At 31.2% G+C, this 11,876-nt stretch overlaps 1 long non-coding RNA gene across 1 annotated transcript; it reads right to left on the reverse strand.

Annotated features, from left to right (window-relative positions):
• Positions 1–266: 266 nt before the first annotated feature.
• Positions 267–1,190, reverse strand: LOC135267616 (uncharacterized). The gene is made up of 4 exons (XR_010336014.1): positions 1,176–1,190; positions 1,050–1,108; positions 498–996; positions 267–445 (listed from the first exon to the last, which is right to left on the reverse strand). It is a non-coding gene; the product is annotated as an uncharacterized LOC135267616 (long non-coding RNA).
• Positions 1,191–11,876: the final 10,686 nt, after the last annotated feature.

Raw genomic sequence — 11,876 nt, forward strand, 5'->3', positions numbered from 1 at the left:
TAAACACACCCCCCGCCCGTTTGCGAATATGCAACCAAGAAAACAAGTAGTAGTAGTAGTAGTAGCTTTTTGGGGTTGTGAAATTTTTGGTTTTTGGGGTTGTGAAATTTTGAATATATGATTTTTGAAATGTGCAATTTTGAATACATGAAGTATATATACAATACATGCTGTATTGAGTTAAGCAAAATATCAGAAAATCATCGCGCTTGTCACTAATAACTAATAAAGGAAAGTCATTATTTTATCGATAAGGAAAAAAAACCTAGTATATGTAGTTTTTTATTTTTGTAATGTTGTTTGCCTAACTTGTCTGTTGCGCACCAAGTTTATTTTGTTATTTGTTTAAAATATAATGCAAAAAAAGTTGTTGTTGTTGTTGTTCCTTCCATGGGGAGTCGAACCTCAGGTAGGTAGAGTGGATAGTGCTGTCTATTTTGGAAACCTGAAAAAAATCATAAATTAGTTTTTTAAATAGAGGTGAACATGACACTTACCAAAAAATTTTACATTAATCTTCGTGAACAATACGTTCGAAATTAAAAATGTGGGCATCATGTTCCTGATTTCCATTAGCTTGCTTACGTCCCATATAAATCAAATAAGATCCGAGTCCTTCCATTAGTGTCGTAATTATGGTATCATTCATAACTGCTGTTAGTCGTTTAGGTAAAAAAACTTTACCGACGTTGTCCAGATATGCTACCATCATAACCCCATGTTGTGTGTTTGCCTTGGTTAAATTGATGATTTTATATTTCTTGTTCACTTCCAAATCGTTGGCACTGACATATGTATCAGTATATTCACAGGCAGCAATTTTATTCAGATTTAATAGTTGATCAGCCATTACAGAATCCTTTGAAATTTAAATGCAAAAATACACAGCGGAGCACATACAACTTCTCACAAAGATAGTTTTAATAAAACTGGTGAAATGTGTAAAAAACGGAACTTTTATAATCAATTTTTGCGGTTAACAGATAACACGCTTTCCTAAAAAATAAAAATGAAATAAAATATGATTTAATACTAATTTTGTGGTTTACCTTATCGTAGGAATTTTGTGACGCACTTTTTGTTTGATAAAAATTTGATAAAAATTTTCCTAAAAAATTAAACACATTTTTAGCAATCAAATGTGGTAAACAAATTTAAAAAATTAAAGAATTTACCAAAAAAAGATTATTTATGTTGGTTTTAGAGAAGAATTCAGTAGTCTGAATCGGAAGAATTTGTGGATGAAGAACTTGTGCCGAAGTCAATATTTTCGATAAACTTACGATGCGTCTTTTTGGCACAACTTTTGTAGGTCTGAAGCTGAAATTAGATGTTTAAATTAGATGTTTAGAAAGAACGTTTTATTAAGTTGTAATATAAACTTACTGTAAACAAACACTGATGAATACACCAACTACACCAACTATCTTCTTCACGAGTATAATCTGTTAAATTTTCAACCAGGACTGCATTGTGTGTAATAATCTTTTTAAAAGATAATTTTTTCAATTGAATTAAGATGGGTTCTCGCGGACAATTAATGTTAAATATAGATAAAGTTTTAGGTCCCGCTTGTATGACACTCTTAGTAAACTCATCATATTCAAAGTAATTATTTTCATTAAAAAAGTACAGCTTTCCGTTTAAATATCTAAATGTCCTTGTTATTTTATTAGGAACACCTTCAAATAATTCGTTTGTTAAACCAGGAACATTATATCCAGAGATGCAACTAGATAATGTAATATATGTATTATCTCTGAGAAAAAGATAAATACCACCTGAGTAAGTTGTTATCGCTGCCGAAATTGGACTTGATATTTTAAATTCTTCGCTTATAGATTTCGGATAATTAGTTTTAAATCTAAAAGTAGATAATGAAAAAAATATAAACTTCAGCTTTTACAATAATTACTATATCATCTGTTGAGGGTTTATGATAAATTGTTGTAAATTCTTCAAAATCTTTTGGTAAAAAATGTTAACCGCCCAGTAATTAATTAAGGTTTTGGATATGAATTTTTACCTATTTCAATTAAACAAATCCACTTTTTTTATAAAAGATGTATAAATGTGTTTTAACTATTAGAAATGTATATATTGTTTGTAAACTATTGGATATAAATTTTTTGGGGAAAATGATTGTAACGATAAATTAATAATCAAATACAACTGGATATTTATAAAATTTTTGATTCATAAATTTACAAGAAAAAAACGTTAGACAGGAAATAAGATCACAAAAATAATCAGAATGAATATTATTTTTTATTATACATAAAACAAACTACATACTTAAACTAAAAAAGTCATACACCTAAATAAATTTTTAATTGCAGTTTTTAAGCCAAACCTAACGCTATGAACATCATAAAAAACGCTATGAACATCATAAAACGATCCAACATGTATGAGGTTTAATGTACCCATACCCAAATGTCAATTATACCCCGCTCCTCATCGGTGTCTATCGCGGCGGTCAAGCGCCCCACGGTAAAAATATCAAAATAACCTCCAAGGGATGGGGGCGGTTCCAGTCGCAGATAGATGTTAATAAGGGAAACCCACTCGAAGGTGCCCGCGGGAATTTGGGTGAGGAGGTGGTCCACCTCCTCTTCGGTTAACCCAGCGTGGTTAACAACCAAATCTGGGTTATAGTCCCCATAGTAACCTGCGGGATGTTCTGTAACAAAAGAAAGAGAAATTTAATAAATAGATTACATTAATTTATTAAGACTGATGATGAAGTGTTGTAATTAAATTTCAAACAATTGATTCGGAAAAAATTTAAAATAAAATAATGTAAAAATTATTTCTACTTACTAGACATGATGGTTGTGTTGACTGTTGATATTTCAATAAAAATTATTTCACACACTAAAAGTTGATCCCTTTATACTTTTTGTAATCTTAACTAGAGTGGAGAGGGCAGGTTAATGAAGTAGGAGAAGGAAACGAGATTAAAACTTTAAACGTTTATTTCGGTAAATTCTGAATTACATAATTATAAATAAACCGTACATTATTAAGACTACAGATACATATTTTAGTTTTTAAGTAATGATGCATACATAACGGAAGTTGTGGTTGCAATTTTGGACAAGAGTTTGCTTCCTCCAAATTGATGATCCTAGGGTAAAAGTCCTTTGAATCGAAAAATTGTCTTAAAAAATCCTCTTTAACGCTTCCTTTTACGTAAATAATATCGATAACATCATCGATAATATTTTCTTCTAGTATGTTATAAATATTTTCATAGTCGATATTTCCACTGTTGTAACGTAATAGATGATGATTTAATTCTAAATATTTCACTTGTTTTTTTACATCTGCACTTAGTTGACGAAACGGCACCGGTGATTTAAACAAATAGTGACCAGTTCGATGTCCATCAAATATTGTTAATTCTTTAACGATGAATTCAGGTATATAAAATCCTTGAACATCAATCACTACTACCTTCATGTTGAACACTTAAATCTAGACTGAAAAATTTGTTCACGATGAGCAGAATTTAAGATCTCCTTTAAAATATTTTTCATTTGATTAATTCTAAACTTAAACCTTTCTCTGTCTGCAGCGCATTGTATCCAATAGTTTCCTTTTCTAGCATCTTGATAAGCATATGACCAAACTATTAGATTATGTACTTCCGGAGCACTATCACTTATAGTAACACTTTTTTTCATCCTTATATCAGTTGTCTAATTATTCCTGTTAACGGATAGTACTGCATTATTCTATCATGAATGATAATACAATAAGCTCTTGTATCGGCTGGGAAATTATTATCGCTTTCAAATTCTAAGCTGATATCAATGGTGGAACTTCGAATTGCTTCGTTTTGCTTGGAACAGTCTAATACAAATATCGGTCTTTTTGTATAATCTGTATAGCTTAATATAGGTTCAGCACGATCTTTTCCATTAAATTCCTTATAAAAATCAACGTAAGCTTGATATGCTTCTAAATATTTATTTTTAGCAAATTGTAGTTTCCATGTTTCATATGGATAAACATTTGAATTCAACCATAAACGTACGCTTCTTACATCACAATGATCAAATAGAGTAACATCAGACTTTGGATTATTTTTTCGGTTTGTTTGAAAGCAAACGATAATAAATCTTGGTCTTTCTAATTGAGTAGATGTTTTAACTCTCCAGATGTCGTTATTAGTTTGTCGAACTGATGGAAGTTCATGAATTTCCCATTTTCTGAACGGTAACGATATAACACGATCTTTGTTGATCCCTTCTAATATAGTTAATTTAATTTCATCATTTGGGTAAACATGTTTTGCTTTTAATTCAATATTGTTAATCTTAAGTGTCGCTTTTCTCGTTCCGGTAGAAATGAAACAATTAGCATCGTTACGACTTCGTATTAATCGAAGTTTTTGATGACCGCTAACTATCCGATGATAATCAAATGGTAAATTTAACAGATAAGATAAAGGGATTCTAAATGAAAACGTATTATCAGTTTCATTAAATGTCTTCAGTTGTTGACTTTCTTGATCATTCCATCCAGCGAGAGTTAATGCTCTTACTTCATCTTTGCCATAACATAGAAAAGTTTTGATTGTAGATACTGTTCCGACTTCACGTACACTATCTAACTCAACATTATTCAATTCATAGCTTACATTCTCAAATAAATATGCTGCTGCATTATTAGTCAAGGTTACATTTCCACCGCCAGTTTCCGGTACCGGATCTGGTATGAACTCACCGTCCACTTGTATAAATGATTCAAAGAGAGAAATCCAAATATCTCTCTGATTAATTATAATTTCGATTTCATCATTGTTATCGTCATCCTTATATCAGTTGTCTAATTATTCCTGTTAACGGATAGTACTGCATTATTCTATCATGAATGATAATACAATAAGCTCTTGTATCGGCTGGGAAATTATTATCGCTTTCAAATTCTAAGCTGATATCAATGGTGGAACTTCGAATTGCTTCGTTTTGCTTGGAACAATCTAATACAAATATCGGTCTTTTTTTATAATCTGTATAGCTTAATATAGGTTCAGCACGATCTTTTCCATTAAATTCCTTATAAAAATCAACGTAAGCTTGATATGCTTCTAAATATTTATTTTTAGCAAATTGTAGTTTCCATGTTTCATATGGATAAACATTTGAATTCAACCATAAACGTACGCTTCTTACATCACAATGATCAAATAGAGTAACATCAGACTTTGGATTATTTTTTCGGTTTGTTTGAAAGCAAACGATAATAAATCTTGGTTTTTCTAATTGAGTCGATGTTTTAACTCTCCAGATGTCGTTATTAGTTTGTCGAACTGATGGAAGTTCATGAATTTCCCATTTTCTGAACGGTAACGATATAACACGATCTTTGTTGATCCCTTCTAATATAGTTAATTTAATTTCATCATTTGGATAAACATGTTTTGCTTTTAATTCAATATTGTTAATCTTAAGTGTCGCTTTTCTCGTTCCGGTAGAAATGAAACAATTAGCATCGTTACGACTTCGTATTAATCGAAGTTTTTGATGACCGCTAACTATCCGATGATAATCAAATGGTAAATTTAACAGATAAGATAAAGGGATTCTAAATGAAAACGTATTATCAGTTTCATTAAATGTCTTCAGTTGTTGACTTTCTTGATCATTCCATCCAGCGAGAGTTAATGCTCTTACTTCATCTTTACCATAACATAGAAAAGTTTTGATTGTAGATACTGTTCCGACTTCACGTACACTATCTAACTCAACATTATTCAATTCATAGCTTACATTCTCAAATAAATATGCCGCTGCATTATTAGTCAAGGTTACATTTCCACCGCCAGTTTCCGGTACCGGATCTGGTATGAACTCACCGTCCACTTGTATAAATGATTCAAAGAGAGAAATCCAAATATCTCTCTGATTAATTATAATTTCGATTTCATCATTGTTATCGAAAGATCTTACTTGCGGACTATATGTATGTTCTTCCTCTTTACTTATGCTGTCGTCTATTTCCGGTGAACTGTAAACCTGAAGTTTGCTGGCGGACATTATATCCTAACGATTTAAGAATCTGCACGCTCTGATGTGATAATGTCGACTGATGACAAGATACTGACTGATAATTTGATGGATTGTATGATTTTTTATATTGATTTTGAAACACTAAACCCATGTTTATGCTTCTTTTTTCAGAGCAAGACGAATATTGATTGTTTGACCGTTAAAATCTATAGGACGATGGTCTTGATCAACAATATCAATAGTTAGGTTAGGTATATTGGATCTATTAATGATAGGTAAATAAATAGGATTTAATGGTTCCACAAAAATCTGTTCGGCTGGACTAACACTTAAAGCAGTTTCATAAAGAGTATGAGATTCTTTGTTTTTGTAGAAAGAACCTCTTACAATATTACACTCGATACGTATTGTATTAACCTTAATTATGTTAACAGGTAAATCACTTTCATGTAATTGTCTTGCTTTAAGTTTCCTTTTAGAAAAACCTAACAATTTACCAATACTATCTTCGTGAGCGAAATTAATGTCGTAAATACTAAATATCTCACACTTTAATGTGTTTTCGTTAGCCTTCAATGAAAATGTATTCTGTTTTTGAGCATCAGTTGCAGATCGTCCACTAAGAATTATTTGTATATATTTTTCTATAGCAGCTATTTCATAAGCACCTTTCGGAAATGTTATCACTTTTTCTTCAGTAGTGTTCGGAGCAAAATAATAAAATTTATTTGTACCCTCTTCTATATTTGGTATATTATTGTTAGTATAAAAACCGATTAAAGCTATAGAATAATTCGAATTTTCTTCAAGGTCAATGGGTGGCTCATAGTGTTCAGACAGCGTACTTTCAACACCTGTTAGGGAGAATGTCTTATACATGACTGAATAAAATACATGATTATCTCATCTTTTATTATGTAAAAACATCAAACATAAATGTCCGCAATTATATGATAAAAATTGATAACGATCATGATTAAAGTAAATATTACAATTTCCTAAGTATCGTACTAATTCTAGAGGTGGCTTTAGATTTCCATAACTATCAAAATAATCAACCTGTTTATTTGTTTTTCTATAACAAACCCAATGAGTTCCGGATCCTTTTTTAGAGTCCAAATTAATGATACCACATTCTGTCTTATCAGGTTTCATATGAATTAATTCATCTCTCATAAAAACGCCTTTAAATTTGGATAGTTTTAATAATTTAGCATATCTTCTTAAATCATTATCAGTTAGTGCCCTATTAGGCAGTTTTATTGGTAGTTTTTTGGAAATTTACGTAAATACAATCCATAACCTCGTGGTTGCTTTCGAAGATATAAACCACTTCCCGCCTTCCCGATAGCGATATCTTCCAGTACTTTATTATGACGTTTATTCTCATCTAATTTCTGTTTCGCTGCTTTAGCATCATTTACAGCTTTAGTTATAGCAGCAGCACCTCCGCCCATAGCCCCTAAGGCACTAAGTCCTCCAAAAATTAATGGTAACAATGGTAAAAATCCTCCTGTTTTTATAGGTATAATACGAGGAATTTTTATACGCTTACGACCTCCAGATTTTCTAACTGCTATACGAGCAGCTGATAATGCAGATTTTATATTATCATATCCCTTATTTTCTAAATTTGATAAAAGAGCTTTATGAAAAGGTTGTTGTTTTTTCTGTGTCCTCTTTCTAGATTTCTTTGTCTTCCTTTTCGATTTTTTCCCTTGGATTCCCATACCTAATTTCCTTTTGACTTTCATTGCGTTAGTTACAAACCAGGCACTTGCTTTTTCACCAAATGAAGCGTCTTTAGACTTAACACGTGACCATGCACTATCTTCTAAAATTCGATCCGCTTGATGTCTATCTTTTAAATCGTTGGAATTAGCGTAAGCTATATCGTGCGTTTTACAAAAGCTGTCAAGCTTGTTTATTCCAGGATCACCTCGTTCTAACCGTTTCTTAAGTTTTGTACCAGGTCCGCAATATTGATATCCTGGTAAATGTAATTCAAAAGGTAATTTATTGATTGCAGTATTTAATAGTCCTTCCCCTTTGAAAGACAACATTTAACTGAACTTTTTTCCCTATATAAACCTTCTTATAAATGTTTTTAATTTAGTATGAAAATGAAAGTGTTAAAGCAAAAATTACAATTACCTATCATAAATCATGATTATAATAATGTTGATAATAAACATAAAATGTCTCATCGACATGGTACACTTTTACCCGAATCAATACGTTGTATAATTTGTGGACCTTCTGGTGGAGGAAAAACTAACATATTATTGTCTTTATTGTTTGATCCCAACGGATTGAAATTTGAAAACATATATATTTATTGTAAATCATTATATCAACCGAAATATAAACTGCTTAGTGATGTGCTACAAAAAATTAAAGGAATGGAATATAACCAGTATGAACATAATGAAGACGTGCTAGATCCAAAAGATGCAAAAAATAACTCCATTTTTATATTTGATGATGTCATAATGTGTAATCAAGCTAAGATAAGGGATTACTTTTGCATGGGCCGGCATAAAAATATTGATAGTTTCTATCTCTGTCAAACATATACAAAAATACCGAAACATTTAATTCGAGATAATGCAAATTTATTGGTAATATTAAAACAAGATCTGTTAAATTTAAAACATGTATATGAAGATCATGTTGGTGCTGATATGAAATTCGAACAATTCTGTGAAATATGTCAGGAATGTTGGAAAAACCAATATGGTTTTTTGGTTATATGTAAAGATAATGAATTAAATAAGGGTCGATATAGAAAAGGGTTTGATCATTTTATTCAAGTGTAGATTGATATCTATTTGACAACGTTTCCAGACCGGTTAATATCGGTCTCTATCCGATAATAACCGCTCTGGAACCGGTATTAACCGATATCACACCGATACTAACCGGTCTGAGACCGATATTAACCGGTCTGGAAACGTTGTCAAATAGATATCAATCTACACTTGAATAAAATGATCAAACCCTTTTCTATATCGACCCTTATTTAATTCATTATCTTTACATATAACCAAAAAACCATATTGGTTTTTCCAACATTCCTGACATATTTCACAGAATTGTTCGAATTTCATATCAGCACCAACATGATCTTCATATACATGTTTTAAATTTAACAGATCTTGTTTTAATATTACCAATAAATTTGCATTATCTCGAATTAAATGTTTCGGTATTTTTGTATATGTTTGACAGAGATAGAAACTATCAATATTTTTATGCCGGCCCATGCAAAAGTAATCCCTTATCTTAGCTTGATTACACATTATGACATCATCAAATATAAAAATGGAGTTATTTTTTGCATCTTTTGGATCTAGCACGTCTTCATTATGTTCATACTGGTTATATTCCATTCCTTTAATTTTTTGTAGCACATCACTAAGCAGTTTATATTTCGGTTGATATAATGATTTACAATAAATATATATGTTTTCAAATTTCAATCCGTTGGGATCAAACAATAAAGACAATAATATGTTAGTTTTTCCTCCACCAGAAGGTCCACAAATTATACAACGTATTGATTCGGGTAAAAGTGTACCATGTCGATGAGACATTTTATGTTTATTATCAACATTATTATAATCATGATTTATGATAGGTAATTGTAATTTTTGCTTTAACACTTTCATTTTCATACTAAATTAAAAACATTTATAAGAAGGTTTATATAGGGAAAAAAGTTCAGTTAAATGTTGTCTTTCAAAGGGGAAGGACTATTAAATACTGCAATCAATAAATTACCTTTTGAATTACATTTACCAGGATATCAATATTGCGGACCTGGTACAAAACTTAAGAAACGGTTAGAACGAGGTGATCCTGGAATAAACAAGCTTGACAGCTTTTGTAAAACGCACGATATAGCTTACGCTAATTCCAACGATTTAAAAGATAGACATCAAGCGGATCGAATTTTAGAAGATAGTGCATGGTCACGTGTTAAGTCTAAAGACGCTTCATTTGGTGAAAAAGCAAGTGCCTGGTTTGTAACTAACGCAATGAAAGTCAAAAGGAAATTAGGTATGGGAATCCAAGGGAAAAAATCGAAAAGGAAGACAAAGAAATCTAGAAAGAGGACACAGAAAAAACAACAACCTTTTCATAAAGCTCTTTTATCAAATTTAGAAAATAAGGGATATGATAATATAAAATCTGCATTATCAGCTGCTCGTATAGCAGTTAGAAAATCTGGAGGTCGTAAGCGTATAAAAATTCCTCGTATTATACCTATAAAAACAGGAGGATTTTTACCATTGTTACCATTAATTTTTGGAGGACTTAGTGCCTTAGGGGCTATGGGCGGAGGTGCTGCTGCTATAACTAAAGCTGTAAATGATGCTAAAGCAGCGAAACAGAAATTAGATGAGAATAAACGTCATAATAAAGTACTGGAAGATATCGCTATCGGGAAGGCGGGAAGTGGTTTATATCTTCGAAAGCAACCACGAGGTTATGGATTGTATTTACGTAAATTTCCAAAAAACTACCAATAAAACTGCCTAATAGGGCACTAACTGATAATGATTTAAGAAGATATGCTAAATTATTAAAACTATCCAAATTTAAAGGCGTTTTTATGAGAGATGAATTAATTCATATGAAACCTGATAAGACAGAATGTGGTATCATTAATTTGGACTCTAAAAAAGGATCCGGAACTCATTGGGTTTGTTATAGAAAAACAAATAAACAGGTTGATTATTTTGATAGTTATGGAAATCTAAAGCCACCTCTAGAATTAGTACGATACTTAGGAAATTGTAATATTTACTTTAATCATGATCGTTATCAATTTTTATCATATAATTGCGGACATTTATGTTTGATGTTTTTACATAATAAAAGATGAGATAATCATGTATTTTATTCAGTCATGTATAAGACATTCTCCCTAACAGGTGTTGAAAGTACGCTGTCTGAACACTATGAGCCACCCATTGACCTTGAAGAAAATTCGAATTATTCTATAGCTTTAATCGGTTTTTATACTAACAATAATATACCAAATATAGAAGAGGGTACAAATAAATTTTATTATTTTGCTCCGAACACTACTGAAGAAAAAGTGATAACATTTCCGAAAGGTGCTTATGAAATAGCTGCTATAGAAAAATATATACAAATAATTCTTAGTGGACGATCTGCAACTGATGCTCAAAAACAGAATACATTTTCATTGAAGGCTAACGAAAACACATTAAAGTGTGAGATATTTAGTATTTACGACATTAATTTCGCTCACGAAGATAGTATTGGTAAATTGTTAGGTTTTTCTAAAAGGAAACTTAAAGCAAGACAATTACATGAAAGTGATTTACCTGTTAACATAATTAAGGTTAATACAATACGTATCGAGTGTAATATTGTAAGAGGTTCTTTCTACAAAAACAAAGAATCTCATACTCTTTATGAAACTGCTTTAAGTGTTAGTCCAGCCGAACAGATTTTTGTGGAACCATTAAATCCTATTTATTTACCTATCATTAATAGATCCAATATACCTAACCTAACTATTGATATTGTTGATCAAGACCATCGTCCTATAGATTTTAACGGTCAAACAATCAATATTCGTCTTGCTCTGAAAAAAGAAGCATAAACATGGGTTTAGTGTTTCAAAATCAATATAAAAAATCATACAATCCATCAAATTATCAGTCAGTATCTTGTCATCAGTCGACATTATCACATCAGAGCGTGCAGATTCTTAAATCGTTAGGATATAATGTCCGCCAGCAAACTTCAGGTTTACAGTTCACCGGAAATAGACGACAGCATAAGTAAAGAGGAAGAACATACATATAGTCCGCAAGT

This window comes from Tribolium castaneum, unplaced genomic scaffold (genome assembly GCF_031307605.1).
Source record: "Tribolium castaneum strain GA2 unplaced genomic scaffold, icTriCast1.1 ptg000061l, whole genome shotgun sequence".
Taxonomy (NCBI): Eukaryota; Metazoa; Arthropoda; class Insecta; order Coleoptera; family Tenebrionidae; genus Tribolium; species Tribolium castaneum.